The 14,409-nt window shown below is 55.1% G+C and overlaps 4 pseudogenes; all 4 read right to left on the bottom strand.

The window, feature by feature from the left end:
- Positions 1–657: 657 nt before the first annotated feature.
- Positions 658–777, bottom strand: LOC113889077 (annotated as a pseudogene).
- Positions 778–4,188: 3,411 nt separating this feature from the next.
- Positions 4,189–4,308, bottom strand: LOC113889082 (annotated as a pseudogene).
- Positions 4,309–9,010: 4,702 nt separating this feature from the next.
- Positions 9,011–9,130, bottom strand: LOC113889081 (annotated as a pseudogene).
- A 4,702-nt stretch (positions 9,131–13,832) lies between these two features.
- On the bottom strand, positions 13,833–13,952 carry LOC113889080 (annotated as a pseudogene).
- Between the last annotated feature and the right edge of the window lie 457 nt (positions 13,953–14,409).

The following is a 14,409-nucleotide window of genomic DNA, read 5'->3' as shown; positions in this document are numbered from 1 at the left end:
AGGTCATCTTGCTCCACATCACTAATGATTGGAGAGGCTCAACTCCAAACTCCAAGGAGGGACCACTTCACATGAGTCCGATTGGGCCTCACTGCGATGTCTGTCAATAACCAAGCTGGAGAAGATGTGGAGCAAAGGGAACTCTCCTCCACGGTGAGTAGGAATGGGCGTGGGTAGAGCCGGTATGGAAAAGATTATGGAGGTTCCCGAAGGAACTAAAAGTGGAAGTAGCGTATGGTTCAGCAGTCCGACTCCCAGGCATAGATCCACCCACAGTATAATTGAACAAGATAGATGCCCCGTTTGGGCACATCTATCTGTGCGTGCGTGCGCACATGCGCATGCGTGATGGCCTGCGAGGCAGGGGGTGGGGGCGGGGGCTGGGGCTCTGGCTTGAGTCCGTGCAAGCCCCGGGATTGCCTGAGGCAAGCCAAAGGAGCCCCAGATGGAGACGGGACTGCCGGTCGTCGGGTGTCCTGGAAGCCGAATGCGAATGCGGAGGGGCTCGCGGGCCGCGCGGAGGCAACCCAGGTCTGCAGCGGGAGTCGGGGCCCCGGCCAGCCGCTCCCCGCGGCCCGGGAGGGGCTGGGGCTGCGGGGGGGATGCAAGAATCGGGACGCGCGGCGGGGGCTAAAGGACCTCTTCTGGTAGGCAAAAAGCCTCGAGCACCCGGGATTCCCAGGTGGTCTCCCATCCAAGATCCTAACCAGGCCCGACCCTGCTTAGCTTCCGAGATCAGACGAGATCGGGCGCCTTCAGGCTGATAGGGCCTGAGACGGTGGCGGTTGGCTCGGGGCGCCCTAAGAGCCTTGCGCTTCGCCTCCCTTTCGCTCTGCCCTGCAGGTCGGGCCAACGGGCCACACCTCTCGTCGCGGGGCGTGCTGTACTTGAGCCGCACGACCCGCGACCGGACTCCAGCCTGCTGACGCCGGCCCGCCCCCCCGAACACCGCCAACACCAGAGCAGCAAGCGCCTGGCCGGGCCCGGGGGCCCGAGGGGCTTCCAGGACCCCCCATTGACCGGGAGGGCGTGCGTGCGTGCGTGCGCGCGGGGCCTGGGGGCTGGGCTGAGGGGTGTGGAGGTCTCGGCGCCCTCCCACCCGCGGCCACTCCAGACCCGGCCGCGCTCGCTGAGCGGGGCCTCCCCCCGATCCCATGCGCTGCTCAGGCCCGCGCGGCCCCGGAGGTGTCGGTCTTCGGCGCCCGCCGCCTCCCAACCCCCGCGGCCCAGGGGCCTCTGAACCTCCTGCGGGCCTAGGCGCAGCGAAACTTGAGCGCCCAACTTGCGCGGCACCTGTCCGGTGCCCAAACCCACCAGAAGCCAGGAAGGCGCGGTCGAGCGGAGCGCCTCAGCCCCTCCCCTTCGCACTACCGAGGCCCCCCCTTTGCCCCCACGCCAAGCCCTCGACCTTCCTGAGAGAGCAGACGAGCCACAGGCAGGCACACAGACAGACACACAGACACTCGCACGCACCCACGCCAAGGGAGACAGCTGGCCTGCGCAAGCTCCTCAGCCAGAACCAGAGCGCCTGGGAGAGGCCGGGGCCAGACGAACGGCCGGCGGCTGGCTGTCAGGAGATACAGAGGCAGAAATACATGAAGATTCCGAGACAGACTCCAAGACGGCAAGAGGAGATACAGACACACACACACACACACACACACACACACTTGAGTGTGGTCTTTGGAATTACTTCTGTTCGTAGTTGCTGGATTGAGCCCAACTTTGATACGACCCATGGACTGCGGCCCATCAGGCTCCTCTGTCCGTGGCATTTCCCAGGCGAGGATACTGGAGTGGGTTGCCATTTCCTTCTACGGGAGGCATCTTCCGGACCCAGGGATCGAACCCCAATCTCCTGGGTGGGGATACCTTGCCATCTGAACCAGGACATTGCTAATTCCCTAGGCAAAATACAAAGAATAGAGCTCGTGTTCTACTAAATGGAAAGATGATTTCAGAAACAGAAGCTGTCCTTTTTGGTATCTGTGAATCTTTATGTAGTTTTCGTTGATTTTTACTATTAAGGCTAAGTGAACAAGGCAAGAGAGAAACCCTAGAATTGAAAAGCAATGGACGTTTTTGAAAGAAACATGTGCAGGTGAAGCTCTCTTCCTTTTTGAGAGATGGTTAAATTCAAAATCTTGATACAACACATATGACTTTTGTGCACTTTCTTTCAAATCTCCATGACGAAGCCCTAAGGTGTCCAGGAAGAAAGGAGTAGAGGGGCAGACAAAAAGAGCAACCTTTCCCCTTGGTGCCATCTCAACCAGCTGCTTAGTTCCTTCATCTCAAGGACTATCATCTGGGCTTCTCTGCTTTGTCTGATTCTTGTTTCGGGGACCGTTTCTCGTCACAAGGCTGTCAACAGTGGGGGTGGGGGGTCTGTGGGGGGTGGGGAGCCCTTCTTTCCATTCCACATGAGACCCAGTGGACAATCCAGGCCCTGCCCACTGCATTGAGTGTGCAGCAACAATATCAACGGTAATGCCGGTGAACAATGCGTATTCCTGGAATCCACTCCGTTGGCTACTGACTGTGTGTGGTGGTGGTCTGGAACCTGGACCTGGAAGCTTTCTGGATGATTGCAAATGACACCAAAGTCTGAGGACGATGGAAGATCTTCACATTTCTGCAAGAGCCACACACCTCCAGAAGGAATCACAAGACTTGCCTGAAATGGTCAAGGTATAAGTCTTGGACTCAACGTTGGAAGGTCTCCACCTTTGCTATGGAAGTCAAACGATCTTTCTTTGAAATGAAAATGGAGCATACTGAACGTTCACATGCTTCTAGAGCATTTGAAAAGCCCTAACTTGTAGAAATCTGCTGTACGAGTTCCTTGAAAGCAAGAACCTCTATGCATGGATATGTCTTCATGCCTTAGATTGTGCCTCGAATATAGTGTACACATCAACCCAGGAAAGGAAAGAATTGACTCGCCAAATATACACAGAGATCAAAAGTGCCGAGCCAAGTGACCCCTTGAGGCTTCCAAGAGCTTTTCTGTCTTTCACACACTAAGTAAATACTGAGCACCTACGATGAGCTAGGAGGCATGTAATAAGTTTCAGGGAATAGAAGGCGGAGAGAAGAAGACACAGAGTTCCTGCTTTCACTGAGACGACTCTAATGATACATGACAGGCAGATCCTTTGAGAACCTATAGAGGGGCCTCTTCCCTCACCACAAAACCTGGGTGTCAGGGAAGGCTTTCCAGAGGCACCATTTCGTTGAGGTCCATAGGTTGAACCTAGGTAAACCAGGGTTGAGATGCAGGAAGAATTTCAGGCAGGGAAAATAGCATCTTGGAAGGCTATGTGACCAGGGAAACTTAGGACATTCAAGAAACGAAAAATGCCCTATGGGATGGAAGCCAAAGAGTGCAGAGGGCATTCCAGGCAAAAGACATCAGAGAAGAACGTGAGGAGCAAGCCTGAAGGGAAGTGGTCGTATCTTCAATATGCTGGGAAAATACGAGAGCCGTTGGAGCAGGGAGGTGACAGCATTGCATCTGCATTTCCAAAAGGTCATCTTGCTCCACATCACTAATGATTGGAGAGGCTCAACTCCAAACTCCAAGGAGGGACCACTTCACATGAGTCCGATTGGGCCTCACTGCGATGTCTGTCAATAACCAAGTGCTGGAGAAGATGTGGAGCAAAGGGAACTCTCCTCCACGGTGAGTAGGAATGGGCGTGGGTAGAGCCGGTATGGAAAAGATTATGGAGGTTCCCGAAGGAACTAAAAGTGGAAGTAGCGTATGGTTCAGCAGTCCGACTCCCAGGCATAGATACACCCACGGTATAAGTGAACAAGATAGATGCCCCGTTTGGGCACATCTATCTGTGCGTGCGTGCGCACTTGCGCATGCGTGATGGCCTGCGAGGCAGGGGGTGGGGCGGGGGCTGGGGCTCTGGCTGGAGTCCGTGCAAGCCCCGGGATTGCCTGAGGCAAGCCAAAGGAGCCCCAGATGGAGACGGGACTGCCGGTCGTCGGGTGTCCTGGAAGCCGAATGCGAATGCGGAGGGGCTCGCGGGCCGCGCGGAGGCAACCCAGGTCTGCAGCGGGAGTCGGGGCCCCGGCCACCCGCTCCCCGCGGCCCGGGAGGGGCTGGGGCTGCGGGGGGGATGCAAGAATCGGGACGCGCGGCGGGGGCTAAAGGACCTCTTCTGGTAGGCAAAAAGCCTCGAGCACCCGGGATTCCCAGGTGGTCTCCCATCCAAGATCCTAACCAGGCCCGACCCTGCTTAGCTTCCGAGATCAGACGAGATCGGGCGCCTTCAGGCTGATAGGGCCGGAGCCGGAGGCGGTTGGCTTGGGGCGCCCTAAGAGCCTTGCGCTTCGCCTCCCTTTCGCTCTGCCCTGCAGGTCGGGCCAACGGGCCGCACCTCTCGTCGCGGGGCGTGCTGTACTTGAGCCGCACGACCCGCGACCGGACTCCAGCCTGCTGACGCCGGCCCGCCCCCCCGAACACCGCCCACACCAGAGCAGCAAGCGCCTGGCCGGGCCCGGGGGCCCGAGGGGCTTCCAGGACCCCCCATTGACCGGGAGGGCCTGCGTGCATGCGTGCGCGCGGGGCCTGGGGGCTGGGCTGAGGGGTGTGGAGGTCTCGGCGCCCTTCCACCCCCGGCCACTCCAGACCTGGCCGCGCTCGCTGAGCGGGGCCTCCCCCCGATCCCATTCGCTGCTCAGGCCCGCGCGGCCCCGGAGGTGTCGGTCTTCGGCGCCCGCCGCCTCCCAACCCCCGCGGCCCAGGGGCCTCTGAACCTCCTGCGGGCCTAGGCGCAGCGAAACTTGAGCGCCCAACTTGCCCGGCACCTGTCCGGTGCCCAAACCCAGCAGAAGCCAAGGAGGCGCGGTCGACCGGAGCGCCTCAGCCCCTCCCCTTCGCACTACCGAGGCCCCCCCTTTGACCCCACGCCAAGCCCTCGACCTTCCTGAGAGAGCAGACAAGCCACAGGCAGGCACACAGACAGACACACAGACACTCGCACGCACCCACGCCAGGGGAGACAGCTGGCCTGCGCAAGCTCCTCAGCCAGAGCTAGAGCGCCTGGGAGAGGCGGGGGCAAGACGAACGGGCCGGCGGCTGGCTGTCAGGAGATACAGAGGCAGAAATACATGAAGATTCCGAGACAGACTCCAAGACGGCAAGAGGAGATACACACACACACACACACACGCACACACACACACACTTGAGTGTGGTCTTTGGAAATACTTGTGTTCGTAGTTGCTGGCTTGAGCCCAACTTTAATACAACCCATGGACTGCGGCCCATCAGGCTCCTCTGTCCGTGGCATTTCCCAGGCGAGGATACTGGGAGTGGGTTACCATTTCCTTCTCCGGCGGGATCTTCCCGACCCAGGGATCAAACCCCAGTCTCCTGTGCGCGGATGCCTTGCCATCTGAACCAGGACATTGCTAATTCCCTAGGCAAAATACAAAGAATAGAGCTCGTGTTCTACTAAATGGAAAGATGATTTCAAAAACAGAAGCTGTCCTTTGTTGGTATCTGTGAATCTTTATGTAGTTTTCGTTGATTTTTACTGTTAAGGCTAAGTGAACAAGGCAAGAGAGAAACCCCAGAATTGAAAAGCAATTGACGGTTTTGAAAGAAACATGTGCAGGTGAAGCTCTCTTCCTTTTTGAGAGATGGTTAAATGCAAAATCTTGATTCAACACATATGACTTTTGTGCACTTTATTTCAAATCTCCATGACAAAACCCTAAGGCATCCAGGAAGAAAGGAGTAGAGGGGCAGACAAAAAGAGCAACCTTTCCCCTTGGTGCCATCGCAACCAGCTGCTTAGTTCCTTCATCTCAAGGACTATCATCTGGGCTTCTCTGGTTTGTCTGATTCTTGTTTCGGGGACCGTTTCTCGTCACAAGGCTGTCAACAGTGGGGGTGGGGGTGTGTGTGTGTGTGGGGGGGGGAGCCCTTCTTTCCATTCCACATGAGACCCAGTGGACAATCCAGGCCCTGCCCACTGCATTGAGTGTGCAGCAACAATATCAACGGTAATGCCGGTGAACAATGCGTATTCCTGGAATCCACTCCGTTGACTACTGACTGTGTGTGGTGGTGGTCTGGAACCTAGACCTGGAAGCTTTCTGGATGATTGCAAATGACACCAAAGTCTGAGGACGATGGAAGATTGCCGGGGTCCTGCCCCGGCTGATCCAGGGTATTCGAAGCGGGGACGGTGTCGGCGACCTATTTATTTATTTAAATATTTTATCAAAGATATAAAGAGTAATAGGATGAGGATAGCTCAGTAGGAAAATTCAGTGGAGAAAAGAGGCTGAGTGGCTTGGTTTACGCGGGAGACCAATAAAACTTCAAGACAAGAAGTTTGCACCACTTACGTAGGCCGCAGGCGTCCTTCCGTTCTCCCGAAGGAGAGGAGACACTGAGGCCTCCCCGGTCGGATCTTAGAAGCCCAGGCATAATTAGTAAGCATGGTGGGTTCCGCGCTCCAGATGGAGACTCAACCAGAGTGAGAGAGAGAGCGACATGGGGAGACCAGTATTTTGAGAAACTGATCCCAATTCTTTATTTTCCATGGTCTACTTTTATACACTGAGATGTTATGCAAAAGTCACATGGGGACAGCAGTCCTGACTTTCATTAAAGTCAGGTGCTTCACACAAATGTATACAGAGGTCTTAGGGGTGTTACATCATCTTCTGGCCAGGGGGCCCTGCTGACAATTTACGACCCTCTCCTTGTGACAGCGGTCAGTCAATCAGGACACTTATTTCTCCAGGGCTGATTATTCTCAAAACAGACGCCACCCAAATAAAGTTACATTCCTACAGGGTGAGGGTGTAGTGGGTTTTAGTTAAGGAAAGAATTTACTTAGCCTAAGGTCTAACGTGATTAATATCAAAGGTTAATTCTATATATTCATTAATGTGTGTAAGGGCAGGGGATATGGAGACTTAGCAACAAACATTGGCTCAACAAATGAAAAACCCTTCACCAACACAATTTCTAATTAGCCCATTATACTTATACTAATAGTTTTCTAACTTTTCTAAGGAACCTGTTTTTAGAAGGTTTAAAGCATCTTGTGCCTCTCACGGTTGGGAGGCTGTGAGCGATCACATGTGGCCGGACAAGCCTGTCAGGCAGGCCAGAGAACCTTCAGAGGAGTTTGTAGGTTAAAACACTCTTATCACGCCCAGGAATTATTATAAACTGGAGCTCTAAGTTAACTCCTTCTCCAAAAGAGGTGGTGGGGGACAGCCCCCCGTAAAGTCAGAGGTGTAGGTGAGCACAAAGTAGTAAAGTAGGCAGGCTCTGGTTATGGGGGTAGATGCTCGAGGATTTCCAGGGGGACTCCTGAGGCTCGATCCCGCCTTTGCGTATGTCGAGCCTCCTTCCTCATGACCTTTGCCATGGGCGGAGTACCTCACTCTGGCCCCCAACAGAAGATCTTCACATTTCTGCAAGAGCCACACACCTCCAGAAGGAACCACAAGACTTGCCTGAAATGGTCAAGGTATAAGTCTTGGACTCAACGTTGGAAGGTCTCCACCTTTGCTATGGAAGTCAAACGATCTTTCTTTGAAATGAAAATGGAGCATACTGAACGTTCACATGCTTCTAGAGCATTTGAAAAGCCCTAACTTGTAGAAATCTGCTGTACGAGTTCCTTGAAAGCAAGAACCTCTATGCATGGATATGTCTTCATGCCTTAGATTGTGCCTCGAATATAGTGTACACATCAACCCAGGAAAGGAAAGAATTGACTCGCCAAATATACACAGAGATCAAAAGTGCCGAGCCAAGTGACCCCTTGAGGCTTCCAAGAGCTTTTCTGTCTTTCACACACTAAGTAAATACTGAGCACCTACGATGAGCTAGGAGGCATGTAATAAGTTTCAGGGAATAGAAGGCGGAGAGAAGAAGACACAGAGTTCCTGCTTTCACTGAGACGACTCTAATGATACATGACAGGCAGATCCTTTGAGAACCTATAGAGGGGCCTCTTCCCTCACCACAAAACCTGGGTGTCAGGGAAGGCTTTCCAGAGGCACCATTTCGTTGAGGTCCATAGGTTGAACCTAGGTAAACCAGGGTTGAGATGCAGGAAGAATTTCAGGCAGGGAAAATAGCATCTTGGAAGGCTATGTGACCAGGGAAACTTAGGACATTCAAGAAACGAAAAATGCCCTATGGGATGGAAGCCAAAGAGTGCAGAGGGCATTCCAGGCAAAAGACATCAGAGAAGAACGTGAGGAGCAAGCCTGAAGGGAAGTGGTCGTATCTTCAATATGCTGGGAAAATACGAGAGCCCTTGGAGCAGGGAGGTGACAGCATTGCATCTGCATTTCCAAAAGGTCATCTTGCTCCACATCACTAATGATTGGAGAGGCTCAACTCCAAACTCCAAGGAGGGACCACTTCACATGAGTCCGATTGGGCCTCACTGCGATGTCTGTCAATAACCAAAGCTGGAGAAGATGTGGAGCAAAGGGAACTCTCCTCCACGGTGAGTAGGAATGGGCGTGGGTAGAGCCGGTATGGAAAAGATTATGGAGGTTCCCGAAGGAACTAAAAGTGGAAGTAGCGTATGGTTCAGCAGTCCGACTCCCAGGCATAGATACACCCACGGTATAAGTGAACAAGATAGATGCCCCGTTTGGGCACATCTATCTGTGCGTGCGTGCGCACTTGCGCATGCGTGATGGCCTGCGAGGCAGGGGGTGGGGCGGGGGCTGGGGCTCTGGCTGGAGTCCGTGCAAGCCCCGGGATTGCCTGAGGCAAGCCAAAGGAGCCCCAGATGGAGACGGGACTGCCGGTCGTCGGGTGTCCTGGAAGCCGAATGCGAATGCGCAGGGGCTCGCGGGCCGCGCGGAGGCAACCCAGGTCTGCAGCGGGAGTCGGGGCCCCGGCCACCCGCTCCCCGCGGCCCGGGAGGGGCTGGGGCTGCGGGGGGGATGCAAGAATCGGGACGCGCGGCGGGGGCTAAAGGACCTCTTCTGGTAGGCAAAAAGCCTCGAGCACCCGGGATTCCCAGGTGGTCTCCCATCCAAGATCCTAACCAGGCCCGACCCTGCTTAGCTTCCGAGATCAGACGAGATCGGGCGCCTTCAGGCTGATAGGGCCGGAGCCGGAGGCGGTTGGCTTGGGGCGCCCTAAGAGCCTTGCGCTTCGCCTCCCTTTCGCTCTGCCCTGCAGGTCGGGCCAACGGGCCGCACCTCTCGTCGCGGGGCGTGCTGTACTTGAGCCGCACGACCCGCGACCGGACTCCAGCCTGCTGACGCCGGCCCGCCCCCCCGAACACCGCCCACACCAGAGCAGCAAGCGCCTGGCCGGGCCCGGGGGCCCGAGGGGCTTCCAGGACCCCCCATTGACCGGGAGGGCCTGCGTGCATGCGTGCGCGCGGGGCCTGGGGGCTGGGCTGAGGGGTGTGGAGGTCTCGGCGCCCTTCCACCCCCGGCCACTCCAGACCTGGCCGCGCTCGCTGAGCGGGGCCTCCCCCCGATCCCATTCGCTGCTCAGGCCCGCGCGGCCCCGGAGGTGTCGGTCTTCGGCGCCCGCCGCCTCCCAACCCCCGCGGCCCAGGGGCCTCTGAACCTCCTGCGGGCCTAGGCGCAGCGAAACTTGAGCGCCCAACTTGCCCGGCACCTGTCCGGTGCCCAAACCCAGCAGAAGCCAAGGAGGCGCGGTCGACCGGAGCGCCTCAGCCCCTCCCCTTCGCACTACCGAGGCCCCCCCTTTGACCCCACGCCAAGCCCTCGACCTTCCTGAGAGAGCAGACAAGCCACAGGCAGGCACACAGACAGACACACAGACACTCGCACGCACCCACGCCAGGGGAGACAGCTGGCCTGCGCAAGCTCCTCAGCCAGAGCTAGAGCGCCTGGGAGAGGCGGGGGCAAGACGAACGGGCCGGCGGCTGGCTGTCAGGAGATACAGAGGCAGAAATACATGAAGATTCCGAGACAGACTCCAAGACGGCAAGAGGAGATACACACACACACACACACACGCACACACACACACACTTGAGTGTGGTCTTTGGAAATACTTGTGTTCGTAGTTGCTGGCTTGAGCCCAACTTTAATACAACCCATGGACTGCGGCCCATCAGGCTCCTCTGTCCGTGGCATTTCCCAGGCGAGGATACTGGGAGTGGGTTACCATTTCCTTCTCCGGCGGGATCTTCCCGACCCAGGGATCAAACCCCAGTCTCCTGTGCGCGGATGCCTTGCCATCTGAACCAGGACATTGCTAATTCCCTAGGCAAAATACAAAGAATAGAGCTCGTGTTCTACTAAATGGAAAGATGATTTCAAAAACAGAAGCTGTCCTTTGTTGGTATCTGTGAATCTTTATGTAGTTTTCGTTGATTTTTACTGTTAAGGCTAAGTGAACAAGGCAAGAGAGAAACCCCAGAATTGAAAAGCAATTGACGGTTTTGAAAGAAACATGTGCAGGTGAAGCTCTCTTCCTTTTTGAGAGATGGTTAAATGCAAAATCTTGATTCAACACATATGACTTTTGTGCACTTTATTTCAAATCTCCATGACAAAACCCTAAGGCATCCAGGAAGAAAGGAGTAGAGGGGCAGACAAAAAGAGCAACCTTTCCCCTTGGTGCCATCGCAACCAGCTGCTTAGTTCCTTCATCTCAAGGACTATCATCTGGGCTTCTCTGGTTTGTCTGATTCTTGTTTCGGGGACCGTTTCTCGTCACAAGGCTGTCAACAGTGGGGGTGGGGGTGTGTGTGTGTGTGGGGGGGGGAGCCCTTCTTTCCATTCCACATGAGACCCAGTGGACAATCCAGGCCCTGCCCACTGCATTGAGTGTGCAGCAACAATATCAACGGTAATGCCGGTGAACAATGCGTATTCCTGGAATCCACTCCGTTGACTACTGACTGTGTGTGGTGGTGGTCTGGAACCTAGACCTGGAAGCTTTCTGGATGATTGCAAATGACACCAAAGTCTGAGGACGATGGAAGATTGCCGGGGTCCTGCCCCGGCTGATCCAGGGTATTCGAAGCGGGGACGGTGTCGGCGACCTATTTATTTATTTAAATATTTTATCAAAGATATAAAGAGTAATAGGATGAGGATAGCTCAGTAGGAAAATTCAGTGGAGAAAAGAGGCTGAGTGGCTTGGTTTACGCGGGAGACCAATAAAACTTCAAGACAAGAAGTTTGCACCACTTACGTAGGCCGCAGGCGTCCTTCCGTTCTCCCGAAGGAGAGGAGACACTGAGGCCTCCCCGGTCGGATCTTAGAAGCCCAGGCATAATTAGTAAGCATGGTGGGTTCCGCGCTCCAGATGGAGACTCAACCAGAGTGAGAGAGAGAGCGACATGGGGAGACCAGTATTTTGAGAAACTGATCCCAATTCTTTATTTTCCATGGTCTACTTTTATACACTGAGATGTTATGCAAAAGTCACATGGGGACAGCAGTCCTGACTTTCATTAAAGTCAGGTGCTTCACACAAATGTATACAGAGGTCTTAGGGGTGTTACATCATCTTCTGGCCAGGGGGCCCTGCTGACAATTTACGACCCTCTCCTTGTGACAGCGGTCAGTCAATCAGGACACTTATTTCTCCAGGGCTGATTATTCTCAAAACAGACGCCACCCAAATAAAGTTACATTCCTACAGGGTGAGGGTGTAGTGGGTTTTAGTTAAGGAAAGAATTTACTTAGCCTAAGGTCTAACGTGATTAATATCAAAGGTTAATTCTATATATTCATTAATGTGTGTAAGGGCAGGGGATATGGAGACTTAGCAACAAACATTGGCTCAACAAATGAAAAACCCTTCACCAACACAATTTCTAATTAGCCCATTATACTTATACTAATAGTTTTCTAACTTTTCTAAGGAACCTGTTTTTAGAAGGTTTAAAGCATCTTGTGCCTCTCACGGTTGGGAGGCTGTGAGCGATCACATGTGGCCGGACAAGCCTGTCAGGCAGGCCAGAGAACCTTCAGAGGAGTTTGTAGGTTAAAACACTCTTATCACGCCCAGGAATTATTATAAACTGGAGCTCTAAGTTAACTCCTTCTCCAAAAGAGGTGGTGGGGGACAGCCCCCCGTAAAGTCAGAGGTGTAGGTGAGCACAAAGTAGTAAAGTAGGCAGGCTCTGGTTATGGGGGTAGATGCTCGAGGATTTCCAGGGGGACTCCTGAGGCTCGATCCCGCCTTTGCGTATGTCGAGCCTCCTTCCTCATGACCTTTGCCATGGGCGGAGTACCTCACTCTGGCCCCCAACAGAAGATCTTCACATTTCTGCAAGAGCCACACACCTCCAGAAGGAACCACAAGACTTGCCTGAAATGGTCAAGGTATAAGTCTTGGACTCAACGTTGGAAGGTCTCCACCTTTGCTATGGAAGTCAAACGATCTTTCTTTGAAATGAAAATGGAGCATACTGAACGTTCACATGCTTCTAGAGCATTTGAAAAGCCCTAACTTGTAGAAATCTGCTGTACGAGTTCCTTGAAAGCAAGAACCTCTATGCATGGATATGTCTTCATGCCTTAGATTGTGCCTCGAATATAGTGTACACATCAACCCAGGAAAGGAAAGAATTGACTCGCCAAATATACACAGAGATCAAAAGTGCCGAGCCAAGTGACCCCTTGAGGCTTCCAAGAGCTTTTCTGTCTTTCACACACTAAGTAAATACTGAGCACCTACGATGAGCTAGGAGGCATGTAATAAGTTTCAGGGAATAGAAGGCGGAGAGAAGAAGACACAGAGTTCCTGCTTTCACTGAGACGACTCTAATGATACATGACAGGCAGATCCTTTGAGAACCTATAGAGGGGCCTCTTCCCTCACCACAAAACCTGGGTGTCAGGGAAGGCTTTCCAGAGGCACCATTTCGTTGAGGTCCATAGGTTGAACCTAGGTAAACCAGGGTTGAGATGCAGGAAGAATTTCAGGCAGGGAAAATAGCATCTTGGAAGGCTATGTGACCAGGGAAACTTAGGACATTCAAGAAACGAAAAATGCCCTATGGGATGGAAGCCAAAGAGTGCAGAGGGCATTCCAGGCAAAAGACATCAGAGAAGAACGTGAGGAGCAAGCCTGAAGGGAAGTGGTCGTATCTTCAATATGCTGGGAAAATACGAGAGCCGTTGGAGCAGGGAGGTGACAGCATTGCATCTGCATTTCCAAAAGGTCATCTTGCTCCACATCACTAATGATTGGAGAGGCTCAACTCCAAACTCCAAGGAGGGACCACTTCACATGAGTCCGATTGGGCCTCACTGCGATGTCTGTCAATAACCAAAGCTGGAGAAGATGTGGAGCAAAGGGAACTCTCCTCCACGGTGAGTAGGAATGGGCGTGGGTAGAGCCGGTATGGAAAAGATTATGGAGGTTCCCGAAGGAACTAAAAGTGGAAGTAGCGTATGGTTCAGCAGTCCGACTCCCAGGCATAGATACACCCACGGTATAAGTGAACAAGATAGATGCCCCGTTTGGGCACATCTATCTGTGCGTGCGTGCGCACTTGCGCATGCGTGATGGCCTGCGAGGCAGGGGGTGGGGCGGGGGCTGGGGCTCTGGCTGGAGTCCGTGCAAGCCCCGGGATTGCCTGAGGCAAGCCAAAGGAGCCCCAGATGGAGACGGGACTGCCGGTCGTCGGGTGTCCTGGAAGCCGAATGCGAATGCGCAGGGGCTCGCGGGCCGCGCGGAGGCAACCCAGGTCTGCAGCGGGAGTCGGGGCCCCGGCCACCCGCTCCCCGCGGCCCGGGAGGGGCTGGGGCTGCGGGGGGGATGCAAGAATCGGGACGCGCGGCGGGGGCTAAAGGACCTCTTCTGGTAGGCAAAAAGCCTCGAGCACCCGGGATTCCCAGGTGGTCTCCCATCCAAGATCCTAACCAGGCCCGACCCTGCTTAGCTTCCGAGATCAGACGAGATCGGGCGCCTTCAGGCTGATAGGGCCGGAGCCGGAGGCGGTTGGCTTGGGGCGCCCTAAGAGCCTTGCGCTTCGCCTCCCTTTCGCTCTGCCCTGCAGGTCGGGCCAACGGGCCGCACCTCTCGTCGCGGGGCGTGCTGTACTTGAGCCGCACGACCCGCGACCGGACTCCAGCCTGCTGACGCCGGCCCGCCCCCCCGAACACCGCCAACACCAGAGCAGCAAGCGCCTGGCCGGGCCCGGGGGCCCGAGGGGCTTCCAGGACCCCCCATTGACCGGGAGGGCCTGCGTGCATGCGTGCGCGCGGGGCCTGGGGGCTGGGCTGAGGGGTGTGGAGGTCTCGGCGCCCTTCCACCCCCGGCCACTCCAGACCTGGCCGCGCTCGCTGAGCGGGGCCTCCCCCCGATCCCATGCGCTGCTCAGGCCCGCGCGGCCCCGGAGGTGTCGGTCTTCGGCGCCCGCCGCCTCCCAACCCCCGCGGCCCAGGGGC

The sequence above is a fragment of the Bos indicus x Bos taurus genome, unplaced genomic scaffold (assembly GCF_003369695.1).
Source record: "Bos indicus x Bos taurus breed Angus x Brahman F1 hybrid unplaced genomic scaffold, Bos_hybrid_MaternalHap_v2.0 tig00003506_arrow_arrow_obj, whole genome shotgun sequence".
NCBI lineage: Eukaryota > Metazoa > Chordata > Mammalia > Artiodactyla > Bovidae > Bos > Bos indicus x Bos taurus.
Note: the sequence above shows the minus strand (reverse complement) of the source record. Positions and strands in the feature narration are given on the sequence as shown.